We start from the raw sequence: 18,989 nt of genomic DNA, 5'->3' as shown, positions 1-18,989 counted from the left end.
TGAAGGAGTAAAATTTAGATAATAGCTCTTTTCATCACTATTTCGACCTGAAATAGATCCTAATAATGAATTTATTGCAGCAATTTATGTTATTTTTGTATTTTCAGATGCAACTTCCTAGTGAGATATTCAAATTGTACCAAGATAAACATTTTCTTCAGCAGGGCTAATGAGGTTTCAGCTTTCAAGCAGATAATCAGACCCGTATATATGATCAGTTCAGATTGCTTCAGACACAATCTGTTCCATAGCAAACCAACAACTGCATATTCATCTGTGGGGGAATCCTGTGTCATCTTTAAGGATGGTTCAGCTGAAAACACTACAAGGGAACCTATTATTATTACAGCAAATAAGAAACCAAAGAGCCACTGGTGTTAAAGAGAAATATTTTAAAAGGTATATGGCTTTTGACTGTTTTCGCAATGAAGGATCATGATTGCTGCATTCTGTAGAACCAAAAGATTACAGCCAGGGTTGGTTAGAATGACGGATGCCAACAGATGCCAAATATGTGCAACAGTTGAGGCCCTAAACACCCTTACCAGACATAAGTTTTACTGGAGGCCTCCACATCTGTTGATATTTCAACAGACCTGCTCTGCTTCACATGCACAGAACTACATGAAGTAAAATAAAGACTTGATCTGCTTTCCTTGGAAACAGGTGAGCTCTGTTACCCAGATATTTATCATTATTTTTGAAAAGCATAAAATAATTGTATTTCATCCTAAAGAAGAGGAGTTTTAAAGAATTTACAATACAGATCTTCATTGGATACTATGCCATCTTCTTAAGCATGATTTGCAAGAGAACATCAAACAACTGGCTAGAGCAACTGCATTGAAGAAAATGAAAGAGAAAGGAAGTTTCTAAAATTATATTTTCTGTACTTCACATGAGAAACTTGTGTTACAACTTACAAGGACAGGCTAAAGTGTCATCTGAACTTTAACTCAATCTAACACGATTCATTATAGACCTTTTTATTTATTTTTATTTTTATAAATAGCCTGCAACAGCAAAAAGTTAGCAGAAGTTTTAGAAGCAATTATTGCAACATTTGGGGTGAAAAATTAAAATCGCATCTCTCAATTAAAAAGAAAGTTAACGGAATTTTTTGTAGTCTTATTTCACATGCACACACATAATTATAGTTCTAATATTTTCTAACAGAGATGTTAATGAATGGATAGTTGCTTATTTAAAAGTATTACCAGAGAGTTCATCTCACGCCTGCATAAATCTCAACTATAGCACTTAATCTTCTTGTATAAATACCAGTCATACTTCTCCCATAAGAATTTTTTTGTAAGCACTTAAAATTGTATCATACTATTTAAATCAGAAGCATAAAAATGTGATATAAAATGTAAAACACTATTAGGAAGTGGCTGGAGAACAGTTGCTTTGCTCTGTATCTTATACCTTCAAAACAGAAATCTAAAGTAGAGAAAGACTTATAATAGCAGTTAATGAATATATAAGTAGGCTGCAATTAATTCAGCAGATATGTTCCTTTTTTAAACTTTCCTTCTGTATTATAGTCTTCCTTTTTATCTCATTTTGCTCGGTCCAACTCTTCTGACAGCTATCAACAGCAATAGCTAAAAATACCACAGGTCTTCCTACAGAAAACCCTACCAATATTGACTGCTAAATCCAGTAGTGCATTTCAATTTGATGACTCATATCTCTTATTTAATTTTAATCTCCCTTCCTTTCATGTTGAGGACCTGAAGTTTTACAGTTTCATTACAGCGTGCTCCTTTGCCTTCTCTCATATACCTAAGACTAAGTAGGACAAAAAGGAAAAGCCTACGGTGGCTGTCACTAGCACAGTTGTGCTGTTTTGGTAGCAGGCTTTAGCAACTTACAGTCTCTCTAAAGCTTAAACAAAAGGAGCAGAAACAGGAAAAATTCTTAGTAATGTCACTCTGCTTGCCACAGAGTAGTAAGGTTTAAGAAGGAGGTATCTGTTTTCTCTTTCCTCTTCCTTCCCCAGAATGCTCAAGCCTATAGAAACTATAAGAACAGCCACATTCTGATTTTAAGTTGTGCATTAAACAGAACCAAAAGAGATGTTCAAATCTAAGACTTAAGTGTTTGTTATTGTGAGTTTTTACTGTCCTGCTCAAACAGAATGACTGCACTTACATGTGGCTATGATTAAGGTTGTGCTGTCACTTGTTATTTAAGATAACCAGTTTGTTTTTTGATTAGTCATTTCAAGGTCAGATCAGTCCATCTTGTCATGTGTTTTGGTAGAGACTGGGACTCAACTTGGACAGATAAAAGATATTTCTATCATACATTTCCGTTAAACATCTGCAGCTGCTTCTGACTCAGATTCGGTTTAGATACGTAAGCATAGGCATATGAAACTCCAGCATACAGGCAGGCCCTCAAAACATCTAGTCTTCTTTAAAAAACAAAACAAACCAGAAAGTTCCTAGAAAGTTTGGTACTCATTTCAGGACTAGTAGTGCTAAATCAATGACTATGTACATTTACAGTTGTAAGAGATGGCGGGATCAAAATATTTACCCTCATGCTGGTTGGTGCTTTTCGACATTTGTGAGCTTATACCTACAAATGTGCAAGTCCACAGTTGTAACATGAACCCAGTTCTCATTCATCCAAATAAATGTGAGAGGAGAAAACTGAGTATATGATCTAATAGCATATGGTATGTGTTTTCCAAAAGCAAACCAAAGCTAGTTGCTCAAGGCACTTTGACATTATGAATATAGCATACTCCCTATTCTAAGTCCTTAATTCAATGATCTATATCATACAGCTGCCTACAGTCACCAGGCCATCAGTGAACTTGAGAGATAATAGCAGCATTTGTTCACAGAAAGTTTGAGGTTTTGATTTTGCAAAAGATTATTTAAAATATAATTAGCTTCTGACAGTCAAATTAATTCCAGATTTGTTTTTTCCTATGTTGCAATGAAAAACAGCTTAAACTCTGAAAATGTCAGTTAACTGTCAAGCTATTATATATTTAACTACCACATTGCACTTACGAGGAAACGACATTTGAATAAACAGATGGTGTTGCTATGGGGTTATCATCATTAGTATAAGCTGTAGAAGCACACATTTGACTCTGGAAATGGCAGATAGGAAGGACAAGAAAACTGCATGTTATACTGGGCATTTCCAGCAGCAAAACCATGATTATACTAAATTTTTGTTTCATTCTTCCACTTAATAACATAGTTTTACTTGTCTGGGTTGCTTGAATTCCTGAGAACTAAATAAGAACTGAATCTTGCTAGCTAATTCTCAACTAATTTCAGGAGTATTTGCATTCCTATCTCCTTTGCTCCCTCCTACGAAATCCCTGGAAAAGTTGATGTATAATTTTGGTTACTTCATCCAATCATTGATGTAGCTGGGAGTCTATTGAGAATAGATTGTCATGCTGGTTTAGGAACATGATCACCAGTAGGCAGCTAACATATTGAGTCAATGTTATTTAAACAGCTAGTGTATAATAATAATAATAATTTTAAGAGCTATGAAAATAAAGAAATAGAGTATTCCAATTCATCCAAAGAAATGCAAATAGAAAGACTGTAAAGATTTTCATGATACACATCATTACTTGTATTAGGAGTTGAACTTCACTGAAAATGGACATCACACTAGGAGAGAGGCACTGTCTTATTTCAAAGAATTGCTTTAAAAATGCAACATCTAGAAATTTTCCAAACTATGACGTAATTTTCATCTGCTTAGGCACTGAAGAAAATAGCATTTCAAATTAGTACCAAGAGGGAATGAAACGGTAATCATGGACAATTTTTCATCAGCTGGTTTTATAAGTGAATAATAATTCAAGAACGCTGGATATAATTTTGACACTATACTTGTGGATTACTTTGAGATTTAAAAAGTGACTGGTTAGATTTCATTTTGACCTGCTTGTATTTCAGTCATGTACATATAGAAAAATAACAACCATTAACCAATCAGTTCAGCAACACTTAGAAGAGCATTTCCACAAAAGTAATTCTGATATGCAGCAGGGACTGTGCTTATTACTTCAAAATTCCTCTGTGTACTAATACAAGGATGAACCTGCAGGAAAAACCTTAAGCTCTCTTGAAAACCTTACCACTAATACGCTGCTGCACTATGAAATCTAGCAAAGTCATATCAGTTGCTGGCAAAGATTAAAATACGACAAACAGGAAAATCCCATTACTTACATAATGGTCTAATAATAGTTCCGTGTCAGAATCTCAGTGAACTTTTAGACAAATGATAGCATTTTATGTACAGCCATTTCCAGGGCAATGGGAGTATGGAGGTACTGAGCAAAATGAGGGCACGAAAGAAAAACAGTAACATGTTAAACTGAACAAAAACCAGCCCATAAAAATATCAGCGGGAACCATTTTCCAGGTGTAATACAGTAAAATAAGAATGTGAAAGATCATGTATTACAGTAGACAGAAGTAAATATGCTTATTTTGTTAACAACAAAATAGTACAGTAAGGACACTTACCTACATTTTTATAGACACCACACAAATCACTCTTCAAAGAACTTAAATTCTGAGGGGTTTTTTTGCTGTTGTAAAAATCCTGGTTTTGATCTGGAACAGAAGTTTCTATGCATTACAACCAGAAAAGTTTCTTTCTGTGGTTACCAAACATCTGACACTAACAGCAAACAGATTAGATGTTTTACTACCCAGTATTATAACCTTTGGAACAGCTATTTCCACTTTTAAGGGAATTTTGTTCATAAAGAACAACTGTTAGATTTGCATAGGCTACCTGTTAACCTGACGTAGAAGAGGTCATAATAAAATATTCCAATTCACAAATAAAAAGGACTTTGCACTGTCCTTGGGATACATATCTCAGGTCCCTGAGAACAAATCCCCAAACCAAGTTGCTGGGCAAATTTGTTTCCATATCTTTTTTCACGTTGTTCTGTAGAATTATGAGCACCCCCATGCCCTCCCTCCTTCAAAGTGGGATGTAACTGCATTTTATTTGCAGTATACCTCACAGTGATGATAAAGCTTTCGTACTCTACTGATAATGAAAAAGTGAAGTATAGATAGCTGCATGTAAGTAGAACCTTATTGCCACGTACAAGGCCAGTATTCTCTACGCAGAAGTACTATTTTAGCATCTTTTAAAGCCATTGCTATTTACAATGGAGACCAAGTAGCACAATCATTAATTTCATTGATATCATTGTGCCTAGCATTCAGATATCTTTCCAACACACTCCAGATCATTACCACTAACCAGAGATTAGAACCCCTGACATTTTACCCCCCAAAATAAGCATACAAACAGTTTCAGTCCACCTGCAAAAACAAAGCCATCCAGGAAATTATAAACAATCTGAATTACATGTTAGGTCTGCAATAATGAATTGTAAATAAGATATTGTAATGGTTATAAACTACCTCAGAGCATTCAGCCAGGAGTTGGTTTGTGAACAGTTTTTATAATTCTTTCAGCAATGAAGAAGCAGCACCCTAGGAAAAGAATAACTTCACAAGCCAAGATAATGAATGCATACAAATTGAGATTCCTCCCCACTCCTCTCAGAGGCAACACTTCCTGCTCTCACAATTTTATCATGACTCACACTATTTTTAGTGCTTTTCTTAGAGTCTTTGCTGCTGGAATCATGCCTGAGAGTCTTAGCATTAATTTTAAAAGAAGAGATTTCCACTCCCCTGCATCCTGAGAAAAGCTTGAAAATGTGAAACCAGTGCAGCCTACAGGCTAAAAAAACTAGAATGAACAGAAAAAATTCAAGGTGGGCTTCATTTTATTTGAAAAAAAAACTTCATTATTTCTAAGCTGATTCCTTGAGTAGCAGAAGCCAGAGAATGCATCAGCTCCTCACAGCTGAGTGTCTGCTGGAATCTCTCCAGAGCAGATGTAAGGCACCTCAGCAGTTTTCCATGGAAAAAAATATGCAATGCCACTTTAACTGCTCTTTCTATGCAGTAGATATTCTTTCTCTTCAGAATACTAATCCAGCTTCTCTTAAAAGTTATAATTTTAAAGAGAATACTTGACCTTTTGAACTAAGAATTATTTCATGCACACATTATTTTTTGTTTACAACAAGATAATTTTCTTTCTCTTCTCTGAAAAGCTAACTCTTCTGCAACTAAGAGCATCTTCCAGGAGCAGATAAAACTAAGAGTTAGATTACCTGCAAGAAAGGTGTAAATACATGTTAAGAAGGAATATAAAATCAGGCTTCCTTAGGGGAAAGATGATGCTTTTACATTTGCCTTAATATAGCTACTTGCTTTTAATTATATGTGCAGTTGGAATTTAAAAGTGAACGTTAAATAGATTATCTGCTTTTATTTTATTATTGAGCAGTTTTTAAAAGCTACCACTAGATGGTGCAACATCTTCAATAATTCATAAATCTACAGCACTTCCGTGTGCATCTTCCTTCCTCAACCCCGAAATGCATTCAGCAAAAGCAGGAGACACCACACAATTGCAAAGCAAACTTAATCTTCTATAATTTCTGTCCATAAGCAGTCAAAACTAGCTTTCCCCTAGACATAATGATTCACTCCCTTCTTTGGCACATCTTTTAAACAAGAGGGAAAATGAAACTGCTATGATTCCCGATGTCTCTGAGAGCTACAGCCAGTGACAAGCCACTGCAGATCAGGGTATCCAGAATGCTGTTCTTGGACTTAAGAAACACAAATTCAGCTCCCTCTTCTGCTGCATGGTCTAATTCAGCAAACCCAAAACCAAGTCTCTTAACCTCATTGCACCTCAGCATCTGGAAGTAAAAATTATGGAGCTGTTTATTAGTACTTGCAACCTCAGATGGATGCTGAAAGGACAAATACATTTCAAAATTATGCCATACTCCAGAACTGTAAAGTATTTTAGTATAGGTATGAGAAGCATATAATGGCTTGGGCATTCACTTTCCCTTGGCCTATAGTGCTTTTGATTAGTTTTAAAATGAGCTATGATGACTTTCAGAAGTCTCCTACCTGCTACTGCAGAGGATCAAACCCAGTTACTCAGGAAATGCCTCTATTGTATCCTTACCTATTCTTTTAGGGCCTCCCATTTCATCTTCTAAAGCTCTAGATTTTGTAGAAAGCATGGTGGGTGAAATGTATTACCATGCAGCTAAAATGGTTAGTTATGCCTACCCTGGTAAACAGCATGGTTGGATTTTTATTTTAGTAATTTTGTTTAAACATTTATCGAGAGTATCAGCAACCATTTATTACAAATTAAGTTAAACTGATAAATAAAACAAAATGTCTTCTCCAGTTCTAGATGCACGGATAGGAAGTTCTGAGCTTGCTTTGTTCACAACCAGCAGAACTAGAAGCCTAAAGTCTGTTACTCCAAAACACATTTTTTAACGATCATCAGTAAACAGATTATAACCAAAGTTATGAGTAATGTGCATTTACGCCTATAAGAAAAAGGAAAGTGTTGGATAGATAACATTAGAAAATTACCTTGTCTACATAAGTGACTTTTATCAGCTTGTAGACGTCAAACAGCCTGTTCAATTAATCAGGTATGTATGATAACACACAGAAAGCACACCCCTTCATTCCACAGGGAAGAAACCTCCACCCAGCCATAGCTACCCTCCACATGAATATTAGGGGAAAAAAAAGAAATGCTGAGTAGCCCATACACCTGTAAAATAGACCAGGAACTGCTACAGGAACTAAGAAAATTCCCTATAGCACATGCAACTGGAAGGAAGAACAACAGCTTAGAAAACAGATTTGAAAAAGAAAGGAGACTGTGCCTAATGCATTAACAACTAAGACCTGAAAACCAAGATAAGGGAGAAGACTCTTCCCACTCTGCATGCATCATCAGCTAAAATTCCACCAGAAGATGACAGGACCTCCTCAAGCTAAGCTAAAACTTTGGTGAAAGCATCACCATGGTGCTCACATGGCATAAAAGTGATTCAAGCTTGTGGCTTTCACTACAGGAAAGAATATTTATTGGATACAGACAATACATTCAGCTGTTAAGCCTTTTACTGCTCCGAAAACATTTACTCTGCTTTAAAAAAAAAAAAAGCAAACAAACAAACCAACCAACCCACCAAAGTAGCAAACGAAAAACCCAAACAAAACAAAACACAAACAAAAAAACCCACCACCAAAACCAGGAACAATCACCAAATCTGTAAATCTTTGCCAGATTGTCAAAGGGAAATGGAACTGGTAACCTTACAACCTCAGAAATGTACCACAGGATTTATCAGGATCTAAACTGCCCAAAAGGGAAAGCAAGTGTGCCCTTTTCTCCCTGGGCTGCACTAAACAGAAGTGTGTAATAAATATGTCAACAATATAAACAGCAGACATGAATACAGTTGCAAAAAGAGAGAATCAAAGTCCAACAATAATCCAATAGCTTGATTATTAATGGGGGGAAATGTACAATAATAATAATAATAATAATTCAGTTACAGTCAATTTCTTTTTCATGTACAATATAAGTTCTTTATAAAATGGAGTAATGCAGCCATATAGTTACTAAATAGCTTCACTCTGTAAAGTTCAGAAATAGTGATGTAGCCTTTTTCAGTTGGTACTATTCCCATAGAAAGTAGAAGAGAATCTCCTTTTCATTTAAGGATGACCAGAAAACAATATAAATAAATACTGAGGAAATACTGAGGGCACATCTACACTACAAGGCCCTTTACTAGCATAGCAAGTGATCTACATCACTACTGTTATATAAAAATGGCCTATATCAGTAAATCAGAATAGCTTTTGGCCAACCCCTGAACTGAGAGGCATCTTATCCTAAAACGAAATATTATGCCATCTCCTTAAGTACCATAAGGAGAGCTGATGTAATCACATACTCCACAGTATCACAGTATGTTTGGGATTGGAAGGGACCTCGAAAGATCATCTAGTCCAACCCCCCTGCTGGAGCAGGAACGCCTAGGTGAGGTTGCACAGGAACATGTCCAGGTGGGTTTGAATGTCTCCAGGGAAGGAGACTCCACAACCTCCCTGGGCAGCCTGTTCCAGTGCTCTGTCACCCTCACTGAGAAGAAGTTTTTTCTCAAATGTAAGTGGAACCTCTTGTGTTCCAGCTTGATCCCATTACCCCTTGTCCTATCATTGTTTGCCACCAAGAAGAGCCTGCCATCCTCGTGGCACTCACCCTTTATATATTTATAAACATTAATAAGGTCACCCCTCAGTCTCCTCTTCTCCAAACTAAAGAGACCCAGCTCCCTCAGCCTTTCTTCATAAGGGAGATGCTCCACTCCCTTAATCATCTTTGTTGCCCTACGCTGGACCCTCTCCAGCAGTTCCCTGTCCTTCTTGAACTGAGGGGCCCAGAACTGGACACAGTATTCCAGGTGTGGTCTCACCAGAGCGGAGTAGAGGGGAAGGAGGACCTCTCTCGATCTACTGACCACCCCCCTTGTAATACACCCGAGGATGCCATTGGCCTTCCTGGCCACAAGGGCACAGTGCTGGCTCATGGTCATCCTGTTGTCCACCAGGATCCCCAGGTCCCTTTCCCCTGCACTGCTCTCTAATATGTAATTTCTCAATCTATACTGGAACCTGGGGTTGTTCCTGCCCAGATGCAGGACTCTACACTTTCCCTTGTTAAATTTCATCAGGTTATTCCCCGCCCAACTCTCCAGCCTGTCCAGGTCCCGCTGGATGGCAGCACAGCCTTCTGGCATGTCAGCCACTCCTCCCAGCTTAGTGTCATCAGCAAACTTGGTGATAGTACACTCAATTCCCTCATGCAAATCGTTAATGAATCTGTTGAATAATATTTGCCCCAGTACTGACCCTGGAGGCACTGCACTAGATACTGGTCTCCAACTAGACTCCGCACCATTGACTACCACTCTCTGGCTTCTCTCCTTAAGCCAGTTTGCAACCCACCTCACTACTCTATTGTCTAGACCACATCTCCTCAACTTAGCTGTGAGGATGCTGTGGGAGACTGTGTCAAAGGCTTTACTGAAGTCAAGGTAGACCACATCCACCGCTCTGCCATCATCCATTCACCTTGTTACATTCTCATAAAAGGCTATGAGGTTGGTCAAGCATGACTTAGCCTTGGTAAAGCCATGCTGACTTCTCCTAATAACCCTCATATCCTTGGTATGCTTTGAGATGGCACCAAGGACAAGCTGTTCCATTACTTTCCCAGGGCAAAATTGTTTTTACACTGGAAGGTTTGCTATGATGGGGTTTTTGTCAGGCCAAGCCTCAACTTACATTCACACAAATACAACTACTTGCTATGGTGAATGAAGTGTCACCTTCAGCGCCTTCATCCCACAGTACTGCTAGAGCACCTACCTAGCTCAGTACATCTCACTTCCTCTGAAATGGAGGATGAAGCCATTTTAGCAAGATCTGTCCTTTGTAAGATGGTAGATACTATTAACATCTAAACTGGAAGAGAATCCTGTCCTACCTTCCTGCCTTTTCCTTTCCTAACAAAGCTCCTGCCACTTGGTTGCAGATTCGGCCTCCATCCTCTTTGTTCAAATGCTGCTTCACACACGGCAATATAGTCCTACTGCAGACAGGACCACTACACAGAGCAGGGGACCAGCTGAAGAGAAACAAGGCACAACGGACTCCAGACCACTCTGAATCCCGGCCTCAGATAAGCCCTACAGCTGCTGTGGGAAAATGGTCTTTGTTGCCCCAGGAGCATGACTGCTGGCAGTTCTCTTTTGAGGCCAGGCTGTCGCTTTCAAGTTCAGCCTCCAGTTGACAGAACTTTAGCTTGAGTGCCCCACCGCAAGCAGGATGACATGGCCACTCTGGACAGCAGGAGGGATCCAGGTGTGAACCAGTCTTGCAACCTAAGAGAAGCTGTATCAGAAAGCATTTCACAACCTGCGCCCCAGGTCAGCTCACAAGAAATCACATACAGTACATTGGAATAAGTAAAGGTGGCATTTGTGTTCTTGCTGGACTCACCTCATCCTTGCAGCATACAGAAGATAGCAGAAAATACGGTTGTCAGTTTCCTTTCTAGTAAGCCACTTCTGAGAAATCTGCTGGCTGATTAGCAGCTGTCACAAAAGCAAACAAGGAAACTCCAGATGAGAGATGCTGTTTCCATGGAAGTCTATTATTTGCATAACACTGAAAAGAGTGGAGTCCTAACAGAGACTACAAGGGGTTCTGAAGGAGACAGAAAATTTGAAATCCTGTACTGTATATCTAGTGTTCTGATTAAGTTCATAGGTCCTAGACAGGAAAGATACTGCTGCACATTTTCCAACAGATCTCTTACATTTGCAGACCTGATCCCTCTGGGTGCCCAAGAATATTCATGAGCCAAAATGCCAATGTAAATGAGGCAGATTATCTTAACGATTAAGGCTTAGGTACTGACATGGCACCTCATACCAGAAAAGAGGTTACATAGTGAAAATATTTAACTTAAATAATATTTAACAGAAAGCTCTGTGAGACACAGCAGATCAATTCCACAAAAGGAGTATAAAAATGAAGTATCAAAAAATAAAATTACATTGCTTTTCACCATGGCAAAGTCAGCCACTAAACATGAATCTTACTCTCCGAAGCCCCAGGTCAGCACTCTGAACATCCTTGTCTTCTCTGAGGCTGAAACAGTCTCTTTTCTTTTTGCTTAACTTATGTCTGTATTGCTAGAGAGAGTAATAGAACTGGAAGGGATACTGAAATATACGTAGATTGTACGCAAGCTGCACCTTTTCTCAAAATACTGGCTTCCAGATTGGTATTCTGTGAAATCTGTAGGATACCTAATTGAAGGATGGCATGACCAAAATTTATGTCAGTTGTTAATTAGGATAGAGCAAGGTCAGACAACATAGCTATAAAAAGAAATCTGAAAATAATTTTCACTATTAACTGAAAAATATACAACTTTCAGACTGTTAGAAGTTCAGACTTCAGCCCAGTATGTGTGCACACCTGTGTTTTACTAGTCACAAATATGGACTTGTAACTGCTATCTAAACAGACATCAAAAGAGGCAACTGATTTACCTTATCTCTCATGTAAATATTTTTTCTTTTTAATCCAAAAGCTTTCTATTTTCTAATAAAAAGCACCACAAAGTATAACAAAAGATGGAAAGAACTGAAGGAAAGTGTAATCTGTCTGAAAAATAACTTAATTTTAGTTACACTAAAACTTTAAAAGAGAGATTTTCTAAGTGAGCATAGGCACGAACTGAAAGAAAGCATTTCTAGTGCATTACTTTCTGGAGTTCATTTAAATCCTTGTGAGAGAAAGCATGTGGAACGGAGAGAAAAAACAGCCTGTTGGCCCTGTCCGTCCCCTGGCAAAAAAGGCTTATGTAACTCTGACTGCTAGGTCACTGAAATAATATGATACAGATAAGTGAATATATGAAGAATATAGCCTGCAGTTTCTGACTGATTTCTTCATCAAGTTGAAATTGTGACTCCTTTTCTGGTATGACTGCATTACAGTCATCTTTTCCACCGCTAGCATAGACAAGAGAACACAGAACAAACAGATCTACCCCCTTCCTTTAACCACCAACTGGGCTTATTTCATCCAGCTAAGTGCTATGTTAAAAGCCATGGCGTTCTTTAGAAAAAAAGAGGCATTAGCTTATTCTTGCATTACTAAGTAGGCACTTACTCAAGAACATTGCATTCACATATTTGAAAAGTACAAAACTTGTTCTGCAGTAATTTATGTTTCTGCAAGGTGACAAAAACTAATTAACTTTGTTTACCCATTTCATAGAATGAACTGGAAACCTGCAAGAGAAAACACACCTGGTTTTGCTTGAATCACATGTACAGAGCCAACAAAAGGTTTTTATTTAAAAAGATAAAGTTAGCCAGATGACTTCATTATCTGATTTTAAAAAAGTGTCGCACAAAGAAAATAAATCCATACAGAATCTGTAATGTTTCTGAAGAGTTTTGACACAAAGCTTTTCTTCCTTTCCAACCAGCAGTACTGGTCTTGCTGATTATCCTAGTCAGGGATTAATTTTTTTCCCCTTGAAGAAAATAACTTCCCTTTCCTTTTGGTTCCAGTAAGACTAACTCAAACTCAGAAATTACCCCACACTAAAAGGAAGCTAGAGTCCTGTGTCTCAGTAGGATACAGATTTGGACAGACAGGAGTGCATGCATTAAAAAAAAAAAAAAGTAATACCTAGTTGAGGGAGAATATTCAAGGATATACACTGAGAACACAAAAGTTAACAAGCAACATGCTATACATAACTTCAGTGTTAGAGGCAGTGTCTAGCTCAAATATTCATTGACAGATGGACAGGATTTGTTGCCTATGGATGAAATTTCTCTCTCATAACACTTTTGTATTAATGCTAGTTAACAGCATGCTGGAAACCCCTTACAGGCTACAAAGGAATGTAGGGATTAACTGGATTACATTTATATTAACTTATAAGACACATGCAGCTTTTTCATCATAAAAGAGTGTAGTACTATCAACTATCAAATCTGACACTGCTTAGAAGAGGCATATTATCTTTAAGTATATTTATATGTACACAATATAAAAGCTATTTAATTGAAGTTCAGAATTAGCAACTGGCAGAATGTCTCACACTCATTATTTGAATCATCTGCTGGAAACAATGGAAGAATTTCAACTACAGTTGAACTCTTCACCTACAATTGAAGAACAGGGCAAGTCGAGGGAATGTAGCCAGCTCCCTGAGCTGTAAATTAGCTTCAGTTTGGCAAGAAATATGAGCTGACAGTGGAACAGTATTAGAGGCTGATCCTGCAATATATAGTATATTCAACAGAACAAACAAACAAAACAGGACTTGCTTCTTCTCTCTTACATACTTGTAGTTGTACACTGCAAGCAAACACCAATTAATGTGATAAAATACACAGAAACTGTGAAGGGGAAGCTGGACAAGACTACAGAACTAGAAGAGTACTGCGAATTCACTGTGAGTCAAGGAGGATTCCCTCCTCAAAAGCTCAATTGTGTGTTGCATATTGCCCATACTATTTTGATGTTTTTCTGAAATCACTAATGCAAAATTTTCCTGATTACTACTAGCCTACAGATTAAGCACTGTCTCCTTTACAAAAGGACACATAGTTCTCAAGCATCATTACCAGGTGACAGTTTCAAAACTATGAAAATACGACATCTCATAACACACTCTGCTGTGACACTCTGCACACACACACAGCCATTTTCTGTGGTCCATTCCCGCAGACACCCCCAGCATTCGCAACTCTAAAACCATTATAAATATGGCAATCACAAAGGAGAAAGTACATCACCATCACCTATTAGTCTCTGCCAATGTACGGTGAAAACACGCCTATCAAAAACTTGTAATTCCTTAGGGCCTGGAGGCATGCACTATCATTTACTTTCTAGCAAAAACCTTTCCATCCAGACACACAAAACCATTTTCAAACCCTGTGTGTGCTGCATTTTTATCTTATACATTAGCAAGCATTTGCTTTAACGTTACATTGGATCACTTCTTCACATTCACATTACATTGGATCACTTCAAAAAATGGGAGAGTCAGCACCTGCTGACTGATAGAACAGTGTCATTTTAGTTCCTGTTAGAGTCAACTCTGTTTTCAACGTGATGAAATAATGGCAAAACTACCCAGAAGCAAGGACCATGGCTTATATCCTCCTGTGTGTGAATGGCAGTTTTTCCTCTTCTTTGGTGAAGAGTTCAGTCTGTGATGTGTATTTTTTTTTATTCAAATGAACACTACCACAAAAGCCACATTTACTGATCCAATTTTCTGCTGTGTGCTAAATATTCATGTTAGTAAGTACAAATATTTACTGTCTCAGCAGTAAAACCATGAGAATTTCGCTAGTCAGACTGACCGTTTCAATTACACTAATACCCTTACAAGAAACAACATAAAGGTGTATTAAAAAACCAAACCAAATCAAAAAAACACAACACAACAAACCACCAAACTATTCACTACAGATACCTTCTATTTCCTCTTGTCCATGCAGGTTTAGCAACCATGGTTAAGCACTGTGTGTCAAAAGCAGATGGACAGTGCTACCAGTATTTTAGCAGTTCTGTCCTGCCGTGGCATGAGAGAGGGCATCATGCCATAGCATCAGTCAGTAGTTACGCATCAGTGCTACCATCTCACCATTTTAAATACAGAACACTGTAGTCCTTTTTACTGTACTATTTTCAAGCAGTTTCTAGAAGATCATGAACCATAACCTTCCCGAAATAAAGGAGCTAGTACTCTTAAAGAACACATTGTTTCAGTATGTAATCTATTGTTTGTTAAAATATACCCTTGCAAAGTGTGGTGGTTTTTTTGTTGTTATTGTTTTTTGTAAGTCTAAATGGGGAAGGGGAGGAAGGAACAGTTCAAGCTTACCACCTTGCTCGAACCCAGCCTTTATTGCCTATGAATTGCTCTACAGTTAGACAAACAGACATTTTCAAACATTCTCATCTTTTATGTGCTTAAATATGGCAAAATGTTTCTAGCCTAAACTTCTTGACATAAATACCTCACATATCCTGATGGAGGAAGAGGGGTATGGTTTTAGTGATGATTCCAGCAGCTCTTCCCTGAAACAACCTGCAGTGTTTTGTAACTAAGAAAATGGCCTTATTAAGCTAGCTCCCTTAATTAATGTGAATAGATTTTTAACTGAAAATACATTTTATAGTACCATCTCAGTCTTCTGCATGCTGGCTAATAAGTAGAGCTGTAAATACCTATTGCACTGTATATTTTATTGCATAAATTTAAGGACTTTGGCTCTATGACTTTCAGTTGCTGTGACAGTGATAAAGTCATTTATTGCTACTCATGACAACAGCACAATTGTTTTAAATAGGTGGGTGAAATGACCTGGAAACACTGTTCATTGCTGGCATTAAACAATGTTAAAGTCATGTAAAAACCATCAGAAATGGATAATCATTTAAACTCTCATTCATATGGACTATTCCAACAAAAGAAGATCATACAGTGCACATTTTTTAGCTAACTAATGACTGAGCAAGCTCAAACTAAAAGGTTCAGGTGTAAACTACTGAAATGATCCCTGTTTGAAATAAAACGCAAACCAACTTCTCAGTCCTTCCTCTCCCCTCTCTGCCTGTCTTCAATGAAAAAGAGTTCTTACGTTCATGTACCTCAATTCAGATTTACTGTCACTGCTTTATATATTGGTCCATTGCTACTGAACACGAGAAGCAAAAAAGACTTCATTGAAGCTTAAAACTAAAAAGGACATGAAGACAGGGGCATGCCAAAGTTGTATCTTTTAAAGAATGAACTACTGCTCTGCTCCCACCCTTAAATTCACAATTAAGGTGTTTCCCATAAAGCTACAGTTCTGTACTCCTGGAGGGCTAGCTGTTGACTTAAATCAAGTGCCAAAATCATGAAGAAGGGCATTTGTTATAAGCAGAAAATAAATGTTAGAAGTTGTGGGGTTCTTTTGTTTAGTTAGTTTTGGGTTTTTTGGGGGGCTGGTTGGTTTCATTCTTTGGAGTTTTGTTTCTTGTTTGGTTTGGTTTTGTTTGGGGTTTGTTTTTATAAGCTTACTAAATAAAAATACATATGCTGTTCTTTGATTTATAAGACGGGAAATACTGATATCTAGCGCGATCAGAAATACTTTGTTCACATATATCTAATCATGCACATCTTGAAGCACCAACAAACACAACCTTTGGTCAGCAGTCACCAGCATTTCAGTCTTTCAACAGTAAGCCCTCCTCATAAAATGTTTCACCTTGGGCCTCCTCTGTAGGGGCAGGACACACTAGCACATAATTGATGCCAGAAGAAAAATGAAATTGCTTCTGTCCTAGTAGTACTACATGTACAGAACTGTTCCACAATCCAGGTCCATGTACTCAGGCACTTATTATTTTCAAGTGAGATGCTCAAATACCTTAGTGGTTCTAGAATCACAGAATCATTTCAGTTGGAAGAGACCCTTGGGACCATCGAGTCCAACCATAACCTCACTTAACTCTAGCACTAAACCATGTCTCTAGGAGACCTCAATTGCTTATGTACTGTATAGAGAGTTTATCTTTCGCTTTTGTTATCTTTGTCGCTGGAATCAGTTCACAGCATTGTGGAACAATGTCCAGGGACAGAGAAATACTATGAACATGGAAGGAATGAAATAATAACCAGTAAAAAACTTAAAGATTTTCTCTGACATGAAACAAGCACAGCTAACATTTCTTCTAGCTTTGCATGAGAGGAAAGAAACACATTACACAGAAGCTTTGGTCTCAAGTCATATGTTGCCGTCACTCTGTGCATAGATACCATGATGGCAGACTATGACCAAAACAAAAAGCACAGAACATTGATAAACTAATACAATTCTGCAGCAGAAACACCTCAAGTTCAAAATACTATTTAGACAGCTGCCAAGAAGGCAAGAAACATGCTTTTAGGGTTATTTTTTGTGCAGATAAAAACTACTTAAGGAAGTCCTTCATTTATTAAGAAACCGTCTCTTCAATAGGTTAATCATGGGTTCTCCATTGTGAGAAATGTATGAAGTTAATTTCATTCTTTTTGGTTCTTTATTCCTATGGCCCTGAACTCCTCTATTGTCTATCTAAAAGAGCTTTGTTTGTTGTTTTGTTTATATTTCCCATGAGGTATGAAGCAATCCTTTTCTAGAAACAATGAGACATGAGCTAATGTATTATTCCCAGTATCACTGTGTTTTCTTTGTGTTACATTCTTCAAGAAAAAACAAGTTATATTCTTCCCCCAGGACGCAGTCCAGTTTCCACTGTTGGGGTACCACAGACAGAAATAGTGCCAGTTTTAAGAGTGCTTTAAAGGATTTTTTTAAACACCTTTACCAGCATCATCCCACTTACTTGCCTGTCTCTTCAGCAATCTGCATTAGGTAAGTAATGCCTTATCCCCCTATTTTGCTGTATTACACAAAAAGTTATCTAGGAAACTCATTATATCTTATCAGCAATATTCAGCTTTTGTGTAAAACATCAGGTAATAAATAACATCATGCTGACTATATGTCAATAATGACTATCAGCTTCAGCTTTATTCAAATCCTTACTGTTCCTCCATACAGTCCAGCTATTTTGCCTTGGGTAAACCCAGAAATCCTTCTCCCCTTCAGTAAGATTTCCACAGAGGTCCCAAAACAGCAGAGCAATTAGCCTGCAACTGTAAGGTGATTAGCATCAAGCAGTGCTCAGTTACAAAATGGGAACTGGTATGCATGCTACAAAAATGACTGAGTTTTGATTTTTTTACTTACTGTATGTTGCCTTTTCATGTTTTTTCTGAATCATGCCCATGTAGTGACAGACCCAGACATACCGCATACACATAGTGCTTTCAAACCAGTTGTCACAAACGGGCAATGAAGTAGAACACTAAAAAGAAAATTGACATCCCACACTTTCCTTAAAGATTGACATAATCCCTAATTAGTCATCAAAAGAACCAAAGATCATGCTAGTATTGGAAACACGGTTAGTAGCTTGTACAGACTGAGGTCAATCTGTTATAGAGTATAGGACTGAGCCCCATAATCCTGTTAAAATTAAATTGAAAGAAGCTAAAATCTGTATTTACGTGATTTTCCATTTCAAAAAGTAAAGCTTGCATAAGACTGTATTCATCATGTTAAAGTTTTACAGATAAAGTGTACATATATAATACCTACATATTTGCATAAGGTTTATTGTATTTCTTTTGAAACCTCTAGACTTCCTTGTTCACTTCCCCCTACCACGTCACAGAAAAGCAAGATGTGTCAAAGATTCCATACAAAAAGAACACTGAACTTTTGGTCTCTGAAGATACATAATGGGAATGTTATCACAATGCTTTCCAAATGTTTTTCAGTAATTTTAAAACTATACATCTTAAAATTATAAGCCAAATATGATTCTCCCCCTCTAATC

The 18,989-nt window shown here is 37.6% G+C and overlaps 1 protein-coding gene across 2 annotated transcripts in view; it reads right to left on the bottom strand.

Moving 5' to 3' along the window:
• Positions 1-18,989, bottom strand: part of OTUD7A (OTU deubiquitinase 7A) — a 153,639-nt gene that overhangs the window by 128,269 nt on the left and 6,381 nt on the right. Inside the window, exons 2-3 of one of the 2 annotated variants that reach the window (XM_071813824.1) lie at positions 11,004-11,098; positions 4,524-4,613 (exon numbers count right to left, since the gene is read on the bottom strand). The exons of the other annotated variant lie outside the window; for it this stretch is intronic. The gene's annotated coding sequence lies outside the window, so the exon portion shown is untranslated. The remainder of the gene's footprint in view (positions 1-4,523; positions 4,614-11,003; positions 11,099-18,989) is intronic. 2 annotated transcript variants of the gene reach the window in all.

The sequence above is a fragment of the Patagioenas fasciata genome, chromosome 12, assembly GCF_037038585.1.
Source record: "Patagioenas fasciata isolate bPatFas1 chromosome 12, bPatFas1.hap1, whole genome shotgun sequence".
NCBI lineage: Eukaryota > Metazoa > Chordata > Aves > Columbiformes > Columbidae > Patagioenas > Patagioenas fasciata.
Note: the sequence above shows the minus strand (reverse complement) of the source record. Positions and strands in the feature narration are given on the sequence as shown.